General features: G+C 37.7%; 1 protein-coding gene across 10 annotated transcripts in view; it reads left to right on the top strand.

Moving 5' to 3' along the window:
* Nucleotides 1-18,319, top strand: part of FRYL (FRY like transcription coactivator) — a 269,105-nt gene that overhangs the window by 77,616 nt on the left and 173,170 nt on the right. The window contains exon 4 of one of the 10 annotated variants that reach the window (XM_027544458.1): nt 10,453-10,542. The exons of the other annotated variants lie outside the window; for them this stretch is intronic. The gene's annotated coding sequence lies outside the window, so the exon portion shown is untranslated. The remainder of the gene's footprint in view (nt 1-10,452; nt 10,543-18,319) is intronic. 10 annotated transcript variants of the gene reach the window in all.

Below are 18,319 nucleotides of genomic sequence, written 5' to 3'. Positions count from 1 at the left end.
TGCAGTCCAAGAGACTCTCAAGAGCCTTCTCCAACACCACAAATCAAAAGCATCAATTCTTTGGTGCTCAGTTTTCTTTATAGTCCATCTCTCGCATCCATACATGACTACTGGAAAAACCATAGCTTTGATTAGATGGAACTTTGTTGGCAAAGTAATGTTTCTGCTTTTTAATATGCTGTCTAGGTTGGTCATAGCTTTTCTTCCAAGGAACAACTGTCTTTTAATTTCATGGCTGCAATCACCATCTGCAGTGATTTTGGAGCCCCCCAAATAAAGTGACTCTTAATTTCAGTTAAAATCTGTGAATCATTCAGCAGTTAGTTTTGTGTTCAATAATGTAGATATGCATAAATAAGCAATATGAATATATAAGTATATGTAGTTATTTATGTTATTAGAAATTTAGTCTTTAGCTTTCAATCTTGAATCATTTAATTGCTTTCTTCACTGTCAGTTCAGTTTAGTCACTCAGTCGTGTCCGACTCTTTGCAGCCCCACGGACTGCAGCACTCCAGGCTTCCCTGTCCATCACCAGCTCTCAGAGCTTGCTCAAACTCCTATATAAGGGACCTGTGTTTAAATGTAATATCCTATGCCCATTAGTTTAATATGGCTCCTTTTTTATTTTAAAAGACTACTTTACATATTTTTGGACATAATATATATGTTATAAATTATAATAATGGGATTTTATAATTTATATTAATTTGCAAAAAAGCATTCGATTTGCCAGTTAAAAGACTTTCTTTACTGTATATCATTTTTACCAATCAGTCAAAATAAAGCAAAATTATGGAACTGAAACAACTGAAGAATCTGTTGTTTGACGTTTCAGAGGCTACAGGTCCTTTGTGGAATTGCTCTTACCTCGTTTTTCTCTTCAAAAATAAATCTCAACTTTAGGAAATGACTATTAAAATTAATTTAATGGACTTCTTTGGCAATATCTGTACAAAGATTTGGTTTCTTAAATTTCACTTTACCAATAAAGTCCTTTTCTTAATCTCAAAAGTTGATACTGTGTTTTACACCAGTCTATGCACATGATTAACACCAGTCTACACATTGATTCCTTAGAACCAGCGTGAATAAATTTTACCTCCTGTTTGCTGGTGGTTCTGGGATAGAGATAATGCAATAGTTTATTCAGAAGTGATTCAAAGAACTGGGTACAGTTCTTCTAAAGGGTGTTACAGTGTTGCTTATTTAATGAAAGGAGAAACCAAGAGTATGAAGAGATTTCATATCAGTAGTGCAAAGAAGGAAGTACTCTTTTAGAGAAAAACTGGTATGTAATCTCATAGCTTTGTACTTGAGTCAGTTGTTTCCAACTTCTTTCATTGTTCATTCAAAATAAAAGTTATTTCTAAGGAATTTAGATTGGATTGGATCAATCATATGAATTGATAATTGTACTTTTGTGAGAGGACAAATTGAGAATAAGTTTGCAGTATATAGATATTGACCTTGTGTCTTTTAACTCCAGAAGTATTTATAGATGTTTACGGTTTCTTTAAAAAAAATATGCATATTTGCAGGGGTTGATATTTGGAAGAACATTTTTCTTTGCTTTTGATAAATTTTTTCATTTTTTAAACTTTCTCTAAACATTAACTAACCTGGTGTTTTAAAAGTTGATAGAAATTCTCAAACAACCCACTGAATTTACCTAAAATCTTCTATTTCTCTGTAGAATATATTAACAATTGCTGGTAGTACACTGCACACCGTTTAAATCCCCTGCCACCACTTCTGCTCCTAACAAGTTTAGTTGTGGGCTTACCAAGACTTGTGTTTTCAACCAAACTTGTTTATGCCAATTATACTTATAACTGTGATCATGTATTTTAATTAGGTATCACATAACTCAGGAAAAGCTGAGGCTGAAAAGAAAGTTATTTTGGTATAAACAAAGTTGAATACTTTGGTTATACTCCACAGAAGTGAATTCCTCAAGAAAATTTGTTTTAAATTACACATAGGTCAGAGAAGTGTTCAAGAAGGATTTTGCTCTTAGAGCCCTTTAACTTCCCACTCCACTTTGAAGAAATTGAGACTGGGTTATCATAGGTGATGTACATGGACTGGAATCTAGACGGGAAAGACAATAGTTGAGTAATCAGCAAATTCACCTTAAGAGACAAGGACTTGGCACTACATCAGAAAGCTAGGGAATAAACATGGATTTTATGTTTAGGTTAAAACTTTTAACTTAAAGGTTAACTTGTTTTTCCCCTCCTGATTCCTACTGTAATGGAGCTTTTTGATTAAATAATTAGCTAACAGTTAGAATTTACAGTAAAGAGACTCTACTTTATATGGCTGTATAATGTTGTAAATTTGTTGTGAAGAAGTAAATCATTTATTTACTAAACTATTTCCTTAATAGGAAAAGGAATTACAATTTTCCTGTGTTCATGTTATGTAATCTTATTCATAAATCCTCAAATATCTGTATACTTTTTGTGTAGAGTCCTAATTATGTAATCAAAAGCTGATTTTCTGATAGATATTATTCATGCCAATTCTATTAATATTAATATTTATCTTCAGGCATAAGAGTTGGTGGGGAAAAAATGCTCTTCACTGATTCAGAATATACTAGTGTTGACTGACCATTGAAGGAGAATGAATGTTAGGCATAGTTATGAGTCAGATCCTAAGAATCAGGCGGTGTGTTTTCACAGGCTTCTATTGTAACAGCTGCAAAATCCTTGTATCTCCAGGGTTGGGTTATTTTTATTCAGATGGAATCAACCTTAATTTTGTTGTTGTTCATTCTGTTTATAGTCAAGAATAAGTGAGTGTAAATATATTATGGCTGACTTTTATAATTCACCAAGAACAGAGATAATGGGACATTGAGCAGAACTGAGTATGTATCAACATTATTTGAACACCTTATTATTCTGGGTCTTGTTTCCTTGCTTTAATTTACCAGTTACTTAAATGGTCTCATTTGTCTACCCATTTAGTGCATACCTCTCTCTTTTTCCCCTCAAATAAAATATAAGTTGAGCATAGACTTTGCTCTGTCTACTGATGTGTTTCAGGGTTTGGAATATAATAGTTGCTCAATAAATATTGGTTAAATAAGCAGATGTTGGAGAAGGCAATGGCAACCCACTCCAGTACTCTTGCCTGGAAAATCCCATGGACGGAGGAGCCTGGTAGGCTGCAGTCCATGGGGTCGCTAGAGTCGGACACGACTGAGCGGCTTCACTTTCACTTTTCACTTTCATGGATTGGAGAAGGAAATGGCAACCCACTCCAGTGTTCTTGCCTGGAGAATCCCAGGGACGGGGGAGCCTGCTGGGCGTCCGTCTATGGGGTCGCACAGAGTCGGACACGACTGAAGCGACTTAGCAGCAGCAAGCAGATGTTATCTAAGTCCTCATGAAAACCCTTTAAGATATGTTGTTACACAAAATTTTAGTTCAGGGAGGCTTAACCAAATTATTTGAGGTTTCTTGGCTACCAAGTGACACAGTAATGCTACTGTCCTTTTATTCTACATCATGGCAGTGTTTGATGTTTTTGAATTTTTATGTATGAAATGTTTTTAAAACACTAGTATATCTATCAAGATTGATTGTTCCACTAAGGAACACGTACTTTTTTCTTTTGCTGCTTTCATTTTAATTAAGAGTGATATTTCAATAGGAAAATACTGTAATTTCGATGTGTCTGCATCTTTTTCAGATCCTTTGTTGCACTTTAATGAACAGTTGATAATTATTTTTATAACACTCTGATTAGGTAATCTGATTAAGTATATAGCTGTTTCACATGACTTTAACAAAAACAATTGAGACTCACATTAAGATACCATTTTCATTTCATTACAAAGTGTTAATGATTTCATGGAATATAAACATTTAAATAGAATGCTGGTATATCTCTCTTGAGGTGTTCACCATAGTTCCCTAGGAGGAAGAAATCAAAATGTAGGACTTGTTATAAAATTCCAAATGCTTTTTGGTTGAGTTTTAAGAAGTTGAACAGTTCTATGAAGACCTACAAGACCTTCTAGAACCAACACCCCAAAAAGATGTCCTTTTCATTATAGGGGACTGGAATGCAAAAGTAGGAAGCCAAGAAATACCTGGAGTAATGGGCAAATTGACCTTGAAGTACAGAATGAAGCAGGTCAAAGGCTAACAGAGTTTTGCCAAGAGAACGCACTGGTCATTGCAAACACCCCGTTCCAACAACACAGGAGAAGACTCTACACGTGGACATCACCAGATGGTCAACACCGAAATCAGATTGATTATATTCTTTTCAGCTAAAGATGGAGAAGCCCTATACAGTCAACAAAAACAAGACTGGGAGCTAACTGTGGCTCATATCATGAACTCCTTATTGCCAAATTCAGACTTAAATTGAAGAAAGTAGGGAAAACCACTAGACCATTCAGGTATGACCTAAATCAAATCCCTAATGATTATACAGTGGAAGTGACAAATAGATTCAAGGGATTAGATCTGATAGACAGAATGCCTGAAGAACTATGGACGGAGGTTTGTGACATTGTACAAGAGACAGTGATCAAGACCATCCCCAAGAAAAAGAAATGCAAAAAGGCAAAATGGTTGTCCGAGGAGGCCTTGCAAATAGCTGTGAAAAGAAGAGAAGTGAAAGGCAAAGGAGAAAAGGAAAGATATACCCATTTGAATGCAGAGTTCCAAAGAATAGCAAGGAGAGATAAGAAAGCCTTCCTCAGTGATCAATGCAAAGAAATAGAGGAAAACAATAGAATGGGAAAGACTAGAGATCTCTGCAAGAAAATTAGAGATACCAAGGAAATTTCATGCAAAGATGGGCTTGATAAAGGACAGAAATGGTATGGACCTAACAGAAGCAGAAGATATTAAGAAGAGGTGGCAAGAATACACAGAAGAACTGTACATAAAAGATCTTCATGACCCAGATAATTATGATGGTATGATCACTCACCTAGAGCCAGATATCCTGGAATATGAAGTCAAGTGGGCCTTAGGAAGCATCACTATGAACAAAGCTAGTGGAGGTGATGGAATTCCAGTTGAGCTATTTCAAATCCTGAAAGATGATGCTGTGAAAGTGCTGCACTCAATATGCCAGCAAATTTGGAAAACTCAGCCCTGGCCACAGGACTGGAAAAGGTCAGTTTTCATTTCAATCCCATAGAAAGGCAGTGCTAAAAATGCTCAAACTACCACACAATTGCACTCATCTCACACATTAACAAAGTAAAGATCAAAATTCTCCAAGCCGGGCTTCAACAGTACATGACTTGTGAACTTCCAGATGTTCAAGCTGGATTTAGAAAAGGCAGAGGGACCAGAGATCAAATTGCCAACATCCATTGAATCATCAAAAAGCAAGAAAGTTCCAGGAAAACATCTACTTCTGCTTTATTGACTATGTCAAAGTCTTTGACTGTGTGGATTACAACAAACTCTGGAAAATTCTTAAAGCAATGTGGATTCCAGACCACCTGACCTTCCTCCTGAGAAATCTGTATGCAGGTAAATAAGCAACAGTTAGAGCCGGACATAGAACAACAGACTGGTTCCAAATCAGGAAAGGAGTACGTCAAAGCTGTATATTTTCACCCTGCTTATTTAACTTATATGCAGAATACATCATGAGAAACGCTGGACTGGATAAAGCACAAGCTGGAATCAAGATTGCTGGGAGAAATATCAATAACCTCAGATATGCAGATGACAACACCCTTATGGCAGAAAGTGAAGAACTAAAGAGCCTCTTGATGAAAGTGAAAGAGGAGAGTTGAAAAAAGTTGGCTTAAAAGTCAACATTCAGAAAACTTTAAGATAATAGCATCTGGTCCCATCACTTCATGGCAAATAAATGGGGAAACAATGCAAACAGTGAGAGATTTTATTTTGGGGGGCTCCAAAAGTTATGACCAACCTAGACAGCTTATTAAAGAGCAGAGACATTGCTTTGCCAGCAAAGGTCCGTCTAGTCAAGGCTATGGTTTTTCCAGTGGTCATGTATGGATGTGAGAGTTGGACTATAAAGAAAGCTGAGCGCCAAAAAATTGATGCTTTTGAACTGTGGTGTTGGAGAAGACTCTTGAGAGTGCCTTGAACTGCAAGGAGATCCAACTAGTCCATCCTAAAGGAAATCAGTCCTGAGTATTCATTGGAAGGACTGTTGCTAAAGGTGAAACTCCAATACTTTGGCCACCTGATATGAAGAACTGACTCATTTGAAAAGACCCTTATGCTGGGAGGGATTGGGGGCAGGAGGAGAAGGGGATAACAGAGGATGAGATGGTTGGATGGCATCACTGACTCAATGGACATGAGTTTGAATGAACTCTGGGAGTTGGTGATGGACAGGGATGGATAACCTGGCGTGCTGCAGTCCATGGGTTTGCAAAGAGTCAGACGTGACTGAGCAACTGAACTGACTAGTGAAGAAGTGACTAGTGAAGAGTGGGGGATGCTAACTATTACCAACTGGATTTTCTTAATAAGTGATCTTTTTAGTTTTGTTTGTGTCGAACCGTTGCTCTCAGTGGTTAGATTTTATGTCACTCGAATAACTTGCTTTTGTTTGATACACCCTGTATTGGGTAGAGGAATACCATGGCAGACCAGTTTGTTTTAAGATGGGAATGAAATGAGTAAAGAGTGTTCTAAGTGTTCATCAAAGACTAGACTATTAATAGGGAATTTAGAGAAAGTCTTGTGAAAAAATCGAGGTGAAGTTTTTCTTTTGCCATTTCAAATGCTAACAGACCAAAAGAGATGGAGAATCCTTTGAAATTCAGATGTCATTAAAGATTGGTGGGCACAGTAGTATCATGGAAGAACTTGAGCTCCAGGTCATTTTCAGTCTGCTTTAGAATTTCTGATTTGACCCAAGTGATAGCTTGTTTTCATGTGTAAGTGTCTGAAGGAGTTCAAGAATTCTTTTTTATGCAAATGGGTTTTGGAAGTCCTGAGCTTTTCATTGTTGTTATTTTTCAGTAACTAAGCCATGCACAACTCTTTGTGACCCCGCAGACTGCAGCACACCAGGCTTCCCTGTCCACCATTTCCCTGAGCTTGCTCAAACTCATGTCCATTGAGTCAATGATTCCTTCCAAACAATTCATCTTCTGTCCCCCTCTTCTCCTCCTGCCCTCAGCCTTCCCCAGTGTCAGGGTCTTGTCCTGAAATCAAGTAGGACTGCTTCCTTAAGTGGGCCTTTGGTTACTTTTCAGGCAGTACTTACTGAAGGTTGTAGGAGAAGCCTTGTGGGTGGTTACTTTCACGCCTTCTCTGAGTCTATGAGAATTCTCATGATAGAGAAGTGATATTGGAAAGACCTCCAAGTGTGAGAGGAGAGAGGCAGTGAAGTATTGAGAACAGAGTCGAGTTGGGGCTTTGATCCAACCTGAGCTGAGCTCCACTGTGACTGGCTATGTGTCCTTGAACAGGCTACTTAATCTCTCTAGGCCAGTTGACTTCACCTGTGAATTTGAATGATATTTTCTATGTAGCATTGTTTTTAAGATTACCAAAAATGGCAATGAAATTGATACACAGTTCCATACACGGTGGCTATTATTGTTTACAGAGAATTTTGAATTTTTGACTTGGAGGTAGATGAATCAGTTTAGCTAGAATTTATCTTTGGAGCATTCCATCATAAAAAACATTCTAGGAATTTGGATCTAGGTCTTTCATTGTGCATAATTCTGAACCATTTTAGCATGTGATTTATAGCTTCCTGACAGATCATGGGAGCTTGGGTTGCAACACCTTCTCCTGTGCTTTCCTTCTTTGTCTATAATGTGTGCTCTTCCAAATAGCTACGGCCAAATGGTCTTGTGATTCAGATATGAAGGTTTTTAGAAGTTGGTGTAACAGTATTACTTCAGTAGTTTCTCTTGGCTGGTTTTAAAGTTCACCTAAGACTTTTTAAGAAGGGTCACTTTGAACTGTCTCCTCAAATTACATGGATGTATATTTTTGAAAATCGGGGCAGTTAAATGTGGCTAGAATTAGGGGCAGGGTCTTTACTTATTTGGCTTTTAGAAAGACTTTTAGAAGTCTGCCTGTAATGTCCTTTTAGAAAGGACTTGCAAGAAACTTAACTGAAATAGAGATGTACCTGTCTCCATTTTTAAGAGGCCTGGAATGATTTCTTCTCTATCCCACTTACTCTGCTGTTTTCCTAATCACAGAACTGATGTTGATCTAGTATCAACCCTGGTATGGTGATACCGGTTGTTAAAATACTACAATTTCTACTATCAGTTGATATTCAGCTATAGCCACATCCCTTCCCCAAGTGCTCCTGCAGTTTCAGCCCTCCTGCCCTACCCCAGGACCCTCTTAGCCTTTCTCTTCTGCAGGGGATCTTCCCAACCCAGGAACTGAACCCAGGTCTCCCGCATTGCAGACAGATTCTTTACCAGCTGAGCCACAAGGGAAGCCCAGGAATACTGGAGTGGGTAGCCTATCCCTTCTCCCATGGATCTTCCCGACCTAGGAATCGAACTGGGATCTCCTGCATTGCAGGTGGATTCTTTACCAACTGAGCTGTAAGGGAAGACCTTGACCACCTCAGGTTTTGTCAACTAATTGGTGAGTCTTCGCCACACCAGGGTTCCCTGGACCCGCCTCCACTCTGAGGCTGGGCTGGTTACATTGTTCAGTTACCATACTTTCCTGGTGGCTATTTTGATCATCACTCCTGCTTATTCTCAGTTAGAGAAACAAAAGGCAGGAGATAGCATGTCTAAGATAAAATAGTTGAAACAAAAGGGGATAAGAAAAATATAAACAAATATTAGAAATAATGCATAAAAAGGTGAAAAACTGATAAAAAATAATGTCTATATTGGAAGATTCTCAAAAAAGAATATAGAGGTTAAAACATGCACAGCAGAGTAGGTTAAGATGACTAAAGCTGAGTGTAAATTTAAAATGTAACTAAAAGAATTATGCTAGAAAGTTTAAACAAAAATAAAGTGTGCTATAAAGGGAATCAGGAAGCAACATCCAGTCCAAGGGTTAACTCTATCCACCTATACGTTGTGGCCTTTGGGTTGAGGCAACAATCCGTAGATATAAGCTTCTAATCATGCTTACTTCCTGCAGCTGGAACTCGGTAGGGGGAATAGAAGTCTCTGTGTGATTGTCCTTGGGGTTAACTAGTTTCTGTCACCCCTAACTTCAGTTAACTATTCTCTGTCTTTGTCCACTAGCTTCTGTTATTCCATTTAATATAAAAGTGTTGCTTCTTTTTCTAGGTAGTGAATTCTTTGAGAACTAAGTTGGTCTTATCTATGTGGGTAGCCCCAGAGCTTAGCCCCATGGAAGGCACTTAGTAAGCACTTATTAAATGTTTGTTGAAAGTTAAGAGTCTTCTGTCCTTTGATTCTTCTCCTTTATGTGCCAGAGCAAGTTTTCACTTGTTATGGAGAGCTGCTGTCAGTTGCCATATTTAGCTCACTGACTTTTTCCTTCAAAACCATCTAGCACATTGCTCAGTGGGCAGTGGTTCCTGAGGCAAAACCAGCCTTCCATTAGTTTGAAAAGGAAAAAAGGTGGGGGAAAAAACACCCTTCAAATCAAAGCAAAAAGTGATCTAGAATAGAGATTGGCAAGCCTTTTCTGGGAAGGGCCAGGTAGTAAATATTTTAGGATCTGGGGGCCATAAGTCTCTGTCATAACTGTTTAGCTTTGACTCTGTAGAAAAAAAGAAGCCTGGATGAAATGTGAAAGAATGTGTGTGGCTGTGTTTCAGTACAGCTTTCTTTACAAATCAAGCGATGAACCAGATTTGGTCTAGGGACCTAAGTGTTCCAGCTCTAAGCTAGAATATGGAAAAGGATATTGCTAACATCAGAGAGCTACATACAGGTGATTTACCTGGGAAGTAGAGAATGGACCGCTTGAAGAAGGGCTCCACTGTTAAACTTAGTTTCTGTAACTCTTGGAATAGTGTGTTATCCACAGTAGGTATTCATTAAATATTCATTAATTTGATTTGGATCCAATTATATCATTTATCCTCCCTGGGCTTCAGTTGTCTCATCTAAGATTTGAGGGACTATGTTTCATGATCTCTAAAGATTCTTCAGTTAAAAAAAAAATCTGTGAGTCTCTATTTGTGGAAGGCCATATGGTTCATTCTTTAAAGATAACAATTGTTGGCTTAACAGATTTCCTGTATGCCCTTAATACCCTGATGTGGAGTTCTAAAATAGTTGCTTTTTATCAATAATCTTGTTTTATGGACCTTTCCATAATGGAACTCATTGTCTACTAGGCTATCCCTGTACTTTCCAGCCACCTTTAGCATCCCATCCTGCTACATATGTAAATAGAATATGCACCTTGCCTTACTTTAGCCATAAAGTTTTTTAAACCTAGTCATTTTTAAAATAGAATAAATTAACTCTAAAGGTAATTCATTGCATATTTCTTTTTTTAGAAACACAAGGATTCTTTATAGACAGATGGTGATCAAGATGGGGATCAGTCCGCCTTTGAGAATTGTTTTTCCAAACGCCGTATCAGCAAAGTAAACATTCTATCGTTGATTTATTCAAACTGTTAAGTAATAATATAAAATAATTTTAGATATTATAGATGTAAATTATTGGCACATTAACTGAGTTTTAAAGTCTACTTTTATTTAAACTTTTGATGCTTCCCACATGGTGCTAGTGGTAAAGAATCTGCCTGCCAGTGCAGGAGATGCAAGAAACATGGATTCAGTCCCTAGGTCAGGAAGATCCCTGGGGTAGGAAATGGCAACTCACTCCAGTATTTGTGCCTGGAAAATTCCATGAGCAGAGCAGCCTGGCAGGCTACAGTCCATGGGGCTGCAAAGGGCTGGACATGACTGAGCACGCACACATACATTTTTGGCAGAATTTTCTGTTTCTAAAGAGTGATTATTTAAGGTTAGGTAAGCCATCCGATAAGATCTCTTATGCTGTTCTCAAGAAGTATAAACTGGCATATATTTCTAGAAACTTTAAAAAAAACTCTAAAAAGTTCTTTATAAGGAATGCAGAAAATTTATTATATCTTAGGGCTCTGAATTTTGTTAATCTCTATTTCTAAATAAATATTTGTTATTATTTTTAAATAAGATGTGCTAAAAATGACACAAGCAAGATAATTTTATATCAGTATATCTTATATTTTATATAAATATATCTTAAAATTAGCTCTTCTTAAGCTTTACTGTGCTTAAGAATGACCTGCTGCTGCTGCTGCTAAGTCGCTTCAGTCGTGTCCGATTCTGTGCGACCCCATAGACAGCAGCGCACCAGGCTCCCCTGTCCCTTGGATTCTCCAAGCAAGAACACTGGAGTGGTTGCTATTTCCTTCTCCAATGCATGAAAGTGAAAAGTAAAAGTGAAGTCACTCAGTCACGTCTGACTCTTAACGACCCCATGGACTGCAGCCTACCAGACTCCTCCATCCATGGGATTTTCCAGGCAAGAGTACTGGAGTGGGGTGCCATTGCCTTCTCCGTAAGAATGACCTAGGGAATCTTATAAAGAAGTGGGTTCTGATTTACAAGGTTTAGAATGAGGTTTTAAAGAATATTAATGTTAGGAAGGTAGGTTCTTCCAAATTAGTTTTTAATATAATATAATACATTGTGATTAAGATTGATCATTCATAAACATTTCCTGGGTTTTAGGCTTTCCCATTTAATTACAATAAACAATCTCTTCATCTTCCTAAAACTGCTGGTACTCTACTTCCTAAGTGTAATTTTTGTCTTTACATTTGGTTGCTTCTGCAGTTTGGTACTTCCTTTCCTTTCGTATTCCTTATTACAGCCTTGCCAACTCACCCTTTTGTTTTAAAAGTAAGGATGGTTTTAAAAAAGTGGCTCTAACAATAAAAACTTCTAGTTCATTGAAAACTTATTGTGCTACTGACAATGTGAGAAAAATTCAGAAAGACAAGTGTTGACAGGAAGTCATGAGCCTTTGCTTTGTGATGGTGCTTCATGGAGAACGTGACCATTGGTCTCCATTGACCTTGGCCAGTTAATGGTTTACATCTCTGTTCTGACATGTTGTTACTAGCTAGTGCCCATTTTCACATTCAAAAAAGTTCTTCTTTGGGCAATACATTTTAAATTCACCTTCAATTATGGTCCATAGAATTTTACCTGTTTTTCCCAGTCAGTTAAGTTCAGTTCAGTTTTTCAGTCGTGTCTGACTCTTTGCAACCCCATGAATCGCAGCACGCCAGGCCTCCCTGTCCATCACCAACTCCCGGACTTCACTCAAACTCATGTCCATCGAGTCGGTGATGCCATCCAGCCATTTCATCCTCTGTCGTCCCCTTCTCCTGCCCCCAATCCCTCCCAGCATCCAAGTCTTTTCCAATGAGTCAGCTCTTCGCATGAGGTGGCCAAAGTACTGGAGTTTCAGCTTCAGCATCAGTCCTTCCAATGAACACCCAGGACTGATCTCCTTCGGAATGGAGTGGTTGGATCTCCTTGCAGTCCAAGGCACTCTCAAGAGTCTTCTCCAACACCACAGTTCAAAAACATCAATTCTTCGGCACTCAGCTTTCTTCACAGTCCAACTTTCACATACATACATGGCCGCTGGAAAAACCATAGCCTTAACTAGACGGACCTTTGTTGGCAAAGTAATGTCTCTGCTCTTTAATAAGCTGTCTAGGTTGGTCATAACTTTCCTTCCAAGGAGTAAGCGTCTTTTTATTTCATGGCTGCAATCACCATGTGCAGTGATTTTTCCCAGTAGGATTGACCAGTTATAATGCATATCCTCTTTTTTCTTCTCAGTACATCTGTATATCCTGTACTGACAATGAAAGTATCTTAGTATTAAGAATTCTAGTTTCTTTGGGGGCAATGAATATACATTGTGCATGTTGTAAAAAATATAAATCCAATAACCTTTTGACTAGAAAATTTGTATCTGGATTTTTTTCACCTGTATTTTCCAAAAACAATTTCAGGCAATTACATTTAATTTCTAGTGTCTAGAGTTCTTAAGGAACTCAGGAATCAGTTTTAAATATTCAAAAATAGATTTTTGTTTTAATTCAAGAAATAATAATGTCTTAGCACTGGGCCAAATGATAGCAAATTTGTATGGTTTTTGAGGGCAGAGAAGAAAGTATGATTACAGGGTCTGGACTACTTCATTTTAAGCAGAGGAAGCAATTTTTTTGTTTTAACGTGTGAAATATATAAAAAGAACTTCAAGGCTAGGAATAAATTGGGCTATTAATCAATGCCCTGTGTCAGGAAGGTAACAGTAATTATACCTTATGGCATTCTTGAATAATATATTGATGTATAGATAACCACTCTCCAAGTTATTGAGCTTAGTTAAAAAGCTTCTTTATTGCTTTTATGCTGCTAACTTGTGAATACACTAATGCATTGATCTAATCTGTGACATTGTCTGAAGCTTATTTTTGTTAGAGACTCTGTTGTATGACCATTAATTCAGAAACTTGATTTATACTTCTAAAATAAGTAGTTTATTTGGTCACGACTTGAATCCTTTCTCTCCAGAAATCTAGATGGAATTCTGGTCCTCATATTTCAGGGGAAGAGTCCCATCATTACTCCTTTGTTTATTTCATTTTTAAATTATTGTCTCCTGATTGTTTTTATTTTTCTTGGTTTCAGCTGAATTTGTTAGTTTGTGGTTAGTATTGGCTAGCATGTACTTGGAGATAGTGAACTCTGTTTACGCCCTTCACAAATGGAGAACCTGGAGAACTTGTGAGAGTGGCTGTCTGTATACTTCCATCTTTGTTCTTCTCTTGCTTCTAGCCTTGATGCCTCTTTTAGACTTGAGATTTATGTTGCCCAAACTCTCCTTGTTACCCCTTGCAAACCACCCCTTGCCGGTCCATGTTTACTACCACTGTCCACCCAGTCACCTAAGTATAGGGGTCACTTTTTTTTTTTACTATTTAGGTTTGCCTCTTTTTTTCCCTATGCTAACAGTCACCAGGTCCATCAAGAAGTACCTATTCAGAAAAAATGGAATCTGTCTTCCTAGTCCCATTTTTATTGCCCTTTTCTGAGTTATTCTAAGTATGTGTGTGCTCATTTGGGTCTAATTCTTTGCGGCCCCATGGACTAGCCTGCCAGGCTCCTGTGTCCATGGAATTTTCCAGGCAAGAATACTAGAGTGAGTTGCCATTTCCTTCTCCAGGGGATCTTTCCCACCCAGGGATCGAACTTGCATCTCTTGTGTCTCCTGCTTTGGCAGCAGATTCTTCACCACTAGCACCACTTGGGAAGCCACTAAATATGTATACTAGTTATCTTTTTAGTCCTTACCCCTTACCTAAGCAATTTAGACAGCCCATCAGCTTTCACTGTGTTCTCCTCAAGTCCATTCTCCCCTTCACTAATCAGGCTGGTCTGTCTGACCTTGTTCTTGATCAGACCTCTTCTACGGCATCCAGTTATAGACCTCAGTATTTTGTGGGGGCCTATTAGTCATTCAGGGATTCTTTGAGAATCTCCTCAGGCAAGTGGCGAGGGCTCTGATACTCTAACCCTGGTCAGCCAGAGTTACTTTGATTTCAGTCTGATTTCCTTTTGGGGATTAACCATAAAATTCATTCTTCAGAAGAAGGTCCACTGCTGAACAGATTTCATATTTGATATTGTTCCCTGTTAGTGGCCATCTCCCTGATCACTCTATCTTATCTAGGCCTTCTCTGATTTTCTCTGTCACTATACCTCCTTTATTACCATCACAGCACTTAATCACAACTGGTTATTTTGTATCTGGATGTATGTATGTAGGGACATGGACTTCCCTGGTGGCCCAGATGATAAAAAATCCAGTCCTGCAATGTGGGAGACCTGGGTTTGATCCCTGGGTTGGGAAGATCCGCTGGAGGAGGGCATGGCAACCCACTTCAGTATTCTTGCCTGGAGAATCCCATGGATAGAGGAGACTGGCCAGCTACAGTCTATTGAGTCACAGAGTTGGAGACAACTGAGCGACTAAGCACACAGCATGTAGGGATGGACACCCACATACCACGTGCTCTTTATCACCACCATTGGATCCCAACCTTCCCAAGGGCTCAAGCTTTGTTTTATTCACTAAATTATCCTTTTTGTACCTGGCATGATGCTTTCACACAGTGGTTAGACCGTTTATATTTAATTAGGGACATGGTTGGGTTTAAATCTATCTTGTGGTTGTTTCCTGTTTGTCCCATCTGTTTTCCCCTCCTCCTTTGCTTTTTAGTATTCTAATTTATTCTACTGTTGGCTTATTATTTAAAAATTGTTAAGTAAAATTAGGGGTTTTAAATCTAGGGTTTAAAAAATGAATTTTACCTTATTGTAGTCCACTTTCAAATGATAGCACATTTTCTGTAGAATGTAGCATCTTAAAACCTGATACTTGTTTCTCCTCTTCATCCTTTGTACTGTTGTAGTCAAATGTTTTATTTTTACACACAGTATAAACCTGATTGTGTTGTAGGTTGTTAACCACTTTCGTCAATTAACATAAAGAAAATTTAAAACAAGAAGCAAAAGTTCTTCTGCTTCCTGCCAGTGTACCATTTCTGACACTTTCCATCACTTGTTTTCGATGATATTGTTTAGGTTATACAGGTTATACAGGTTTTCATCCAGTATAATTTTTTCTTCTGCCTAAAGAACTTTCTTTAATGTTTTTTTGTATGTAGATATACTGGTGACAAATTCTTTCAGTTCTTGTCTGTCTCAGAAAAGTTTTTGCTTGATCTTTGCAAGATATTTTCACCAGATAATAGAATTATAAGTCATCAGTTTTAAGCTTTTCAGTGATAGCATGCATTCCAACTTCTGCTTTGTATAGTTTCAGATGAAACATGTGTTCATTTTTATCTTTGTTCCACTGTATGTAATTTATCATTTTCTTCAACTGCTCTTGAGATTTTCCTCTTTTGTCGTTGGTTTCCAGCAGTTAGCTTATGATGTGGTTGGCATATTCCAACATGTATTAGACTACCTGATATTGCTCCAAAGGTCACTGAGGCTTTGTGCATTTCCTCCCCTTGTTTTATCATTTAGACTTCACTTTGTAGAGTTAATGTTCCCATTTCTCCATATTTACTGATCTTTTCTTTCACAAACTCTAATCTTCTCCTGGTGCCAGCCATTAAATGTATTTTTTAGATATTGTTTGTTTTATCTGTGTTCCATTTGAGTCTTTTTTTTTTTTCTTTATCTTTCTTTTTCTCCTCATAGAAAAGAAGCTCATTATAGACTCAGATTACAGGATTTTTATTGGGGCTGCTGACATGGCACATACCCCGTTTTGGACTTGCTGAAGGAAAGCAGTTGTTCAGCATAAACTATATTGTTTGTACCAAAAATTTATGCATAATTGAGCAGCTCTTTTCAGTTCTGGGAATGGTGGGCCCCTCTTAAAATTTAAGTTCCTTGATGCCAGCCAGGGGCCAATCAAAGCAGACCTTTCAAAGAATATCAGTCAAGCCTAGTAAGTTAACACTTCTGTGTGTACAATATGAGATTTGTCTCTTCTCCTTTATTTACCTAATCATTTATTTATATAAGTACAGCCTCAATGCATATTTATTTTGTACTTTGGGTTTTGTAGTATTCCATACTACATTGTTTATTTTGTTGCTCCAGGTGTTAGCTTTGACTGTTGGCAGCTCTATCACTTGGCTCCCATTTCTCTTTGACATACCCATATTATTTTGTCTTTTGAGCCCTTTCCCACTTCCTGCCCTTACAAATGTTCCAGGCTTATCTTGTGTGTTCTATGCTCTAGCCCTCGAATCAGTGATTTCTCCAAGGAAACGAATTTTTAAAATGTTAAATCCAATTCATGGTAGACAATTTGGGAAATAGAGAAAGTAGAATTAAGTGTACTAAAAAGTAAATGTTAACTACTGTTATAGATAATTATTGTTAATTTTTTGTTGTATTATAAAGCAAAATAGGAAGTGATTTCTACAGCCTTTTTGATTTTTCTTTTTTATATTTCATGTGTGATGTTAATTATCTCATAGACCCAAGAGCATCTTTCCTTCCATACCGAAAACTTTTCAGTCTCTTTTCTAAACTCCAGAAATGATGAGGACTTTCCAAAGAGGCTAAAATCTGTAGGGACTGTGAAAGGCTCTGGGAGTGATAGGATATTTAACGTTTTTTGTAGAAAAACTTGTCAAGTTTCTGTTTTTTCCATATTATGATTATTTGGATACCGGTTTAATAATTTCTGAGATATTTTAAAAGGTGTTAATATAAGTCACGGAGAAGGCAATGGCACCCCACTCCAGTACTCTTGCCTGGAAAATCCCATGGACGGAGGAGCCTGGTGGGCTGCAGTCCATGGGGTCGCTAAGGGTCAGATACAACTGAGCGACTTCACTTTCACTTTTCACTTTCATGGATTGGAGGAGGAAATGGCAACCCACTCCAGTGTTCTTGCCTGGAGAATCCCAGGGATGGTGGAGCCTGATGGGCTGCCGTCTGTGGGGTCGCACAGAGTCAGACACGACTGAAGCGACTTAGTAGTAGTAGTAATATAAGGCATAATCCATTATATTTGTACTGTTCCTAAGAATTGTTAATAATTGAAGACTTTTATTTCCTTTTGGGTTGGTAGAACATTAAATTTTCTTGGATTGGATTGTATGATATAGTCAGTTAAGTCCAAACTTCATTGTTTATTAAAGAACATTTTGTTTGGATACTATATCTAAATGGGAATATTTTTGTAGGATTTACTGAGAATTTTTCCTGATATACACACTCAGTTTATTAGGATATACTGTTATCTGCCTTCTACTTAGAAATGTAAAGCAAGTAACCGATTCCATGAATCCTTAAAATGTCAGTGAAAAGGACATAGAATCAAATGGAAATTGATTAAAAGAAAGAACATCTACTTTCTGATTCCTTGGGGGCAAGAAGACTGGCATAGCCTTCTTCTGTTCCCTGTGCTTTACAGTATCTGGCCCATGCCAAGAGGACCTCAGCAAAGGCTGATAATATTGAAATTGTGAATTTTTAAAAAATGTTATAAATTTTAAAAACATTCTTTAATATTACAGTCTAAAGGGTGGAGAGGTTTGTTGAAGGAAATGATCCAAAATAAATTTTTCTGCTTTGCCAAGAATATGCCATCAAGAAATGATTTGTGCAGCTATTTTTTTATGGTGATTAGACTAGAAAATATGTATGAATGATACAACTTGGAGAATTCTGAATTTATGAAATGAATAAAATGGAAAACTGACTGACATTTTGACTAGTCTTTTGTCAAGCTTGCAATAAACTCTAGGCTATG

This window comes from Bos indicus x Bos taurus, chromosome 6, assembly GCF_003369695.1.
Source record: "Bos indicus x Bos taurus breed Angus x Brahman F1 hybrid chromosome 6, Bos_hybrid_MaternalHap_v2.0, whole genome shotgun sequence".
In the NCBI taxonomy this organism is placed as follows: domain Eukaryota; kingdom Metazoa; phylum Chordata; class Mammalia; order Artiodactyla; family Bovidae; genus Bos; species Bos indicus x Bos taurus.
This window is presented reverse-complemented; position numbering and strand designations above follow the sequence as displayed.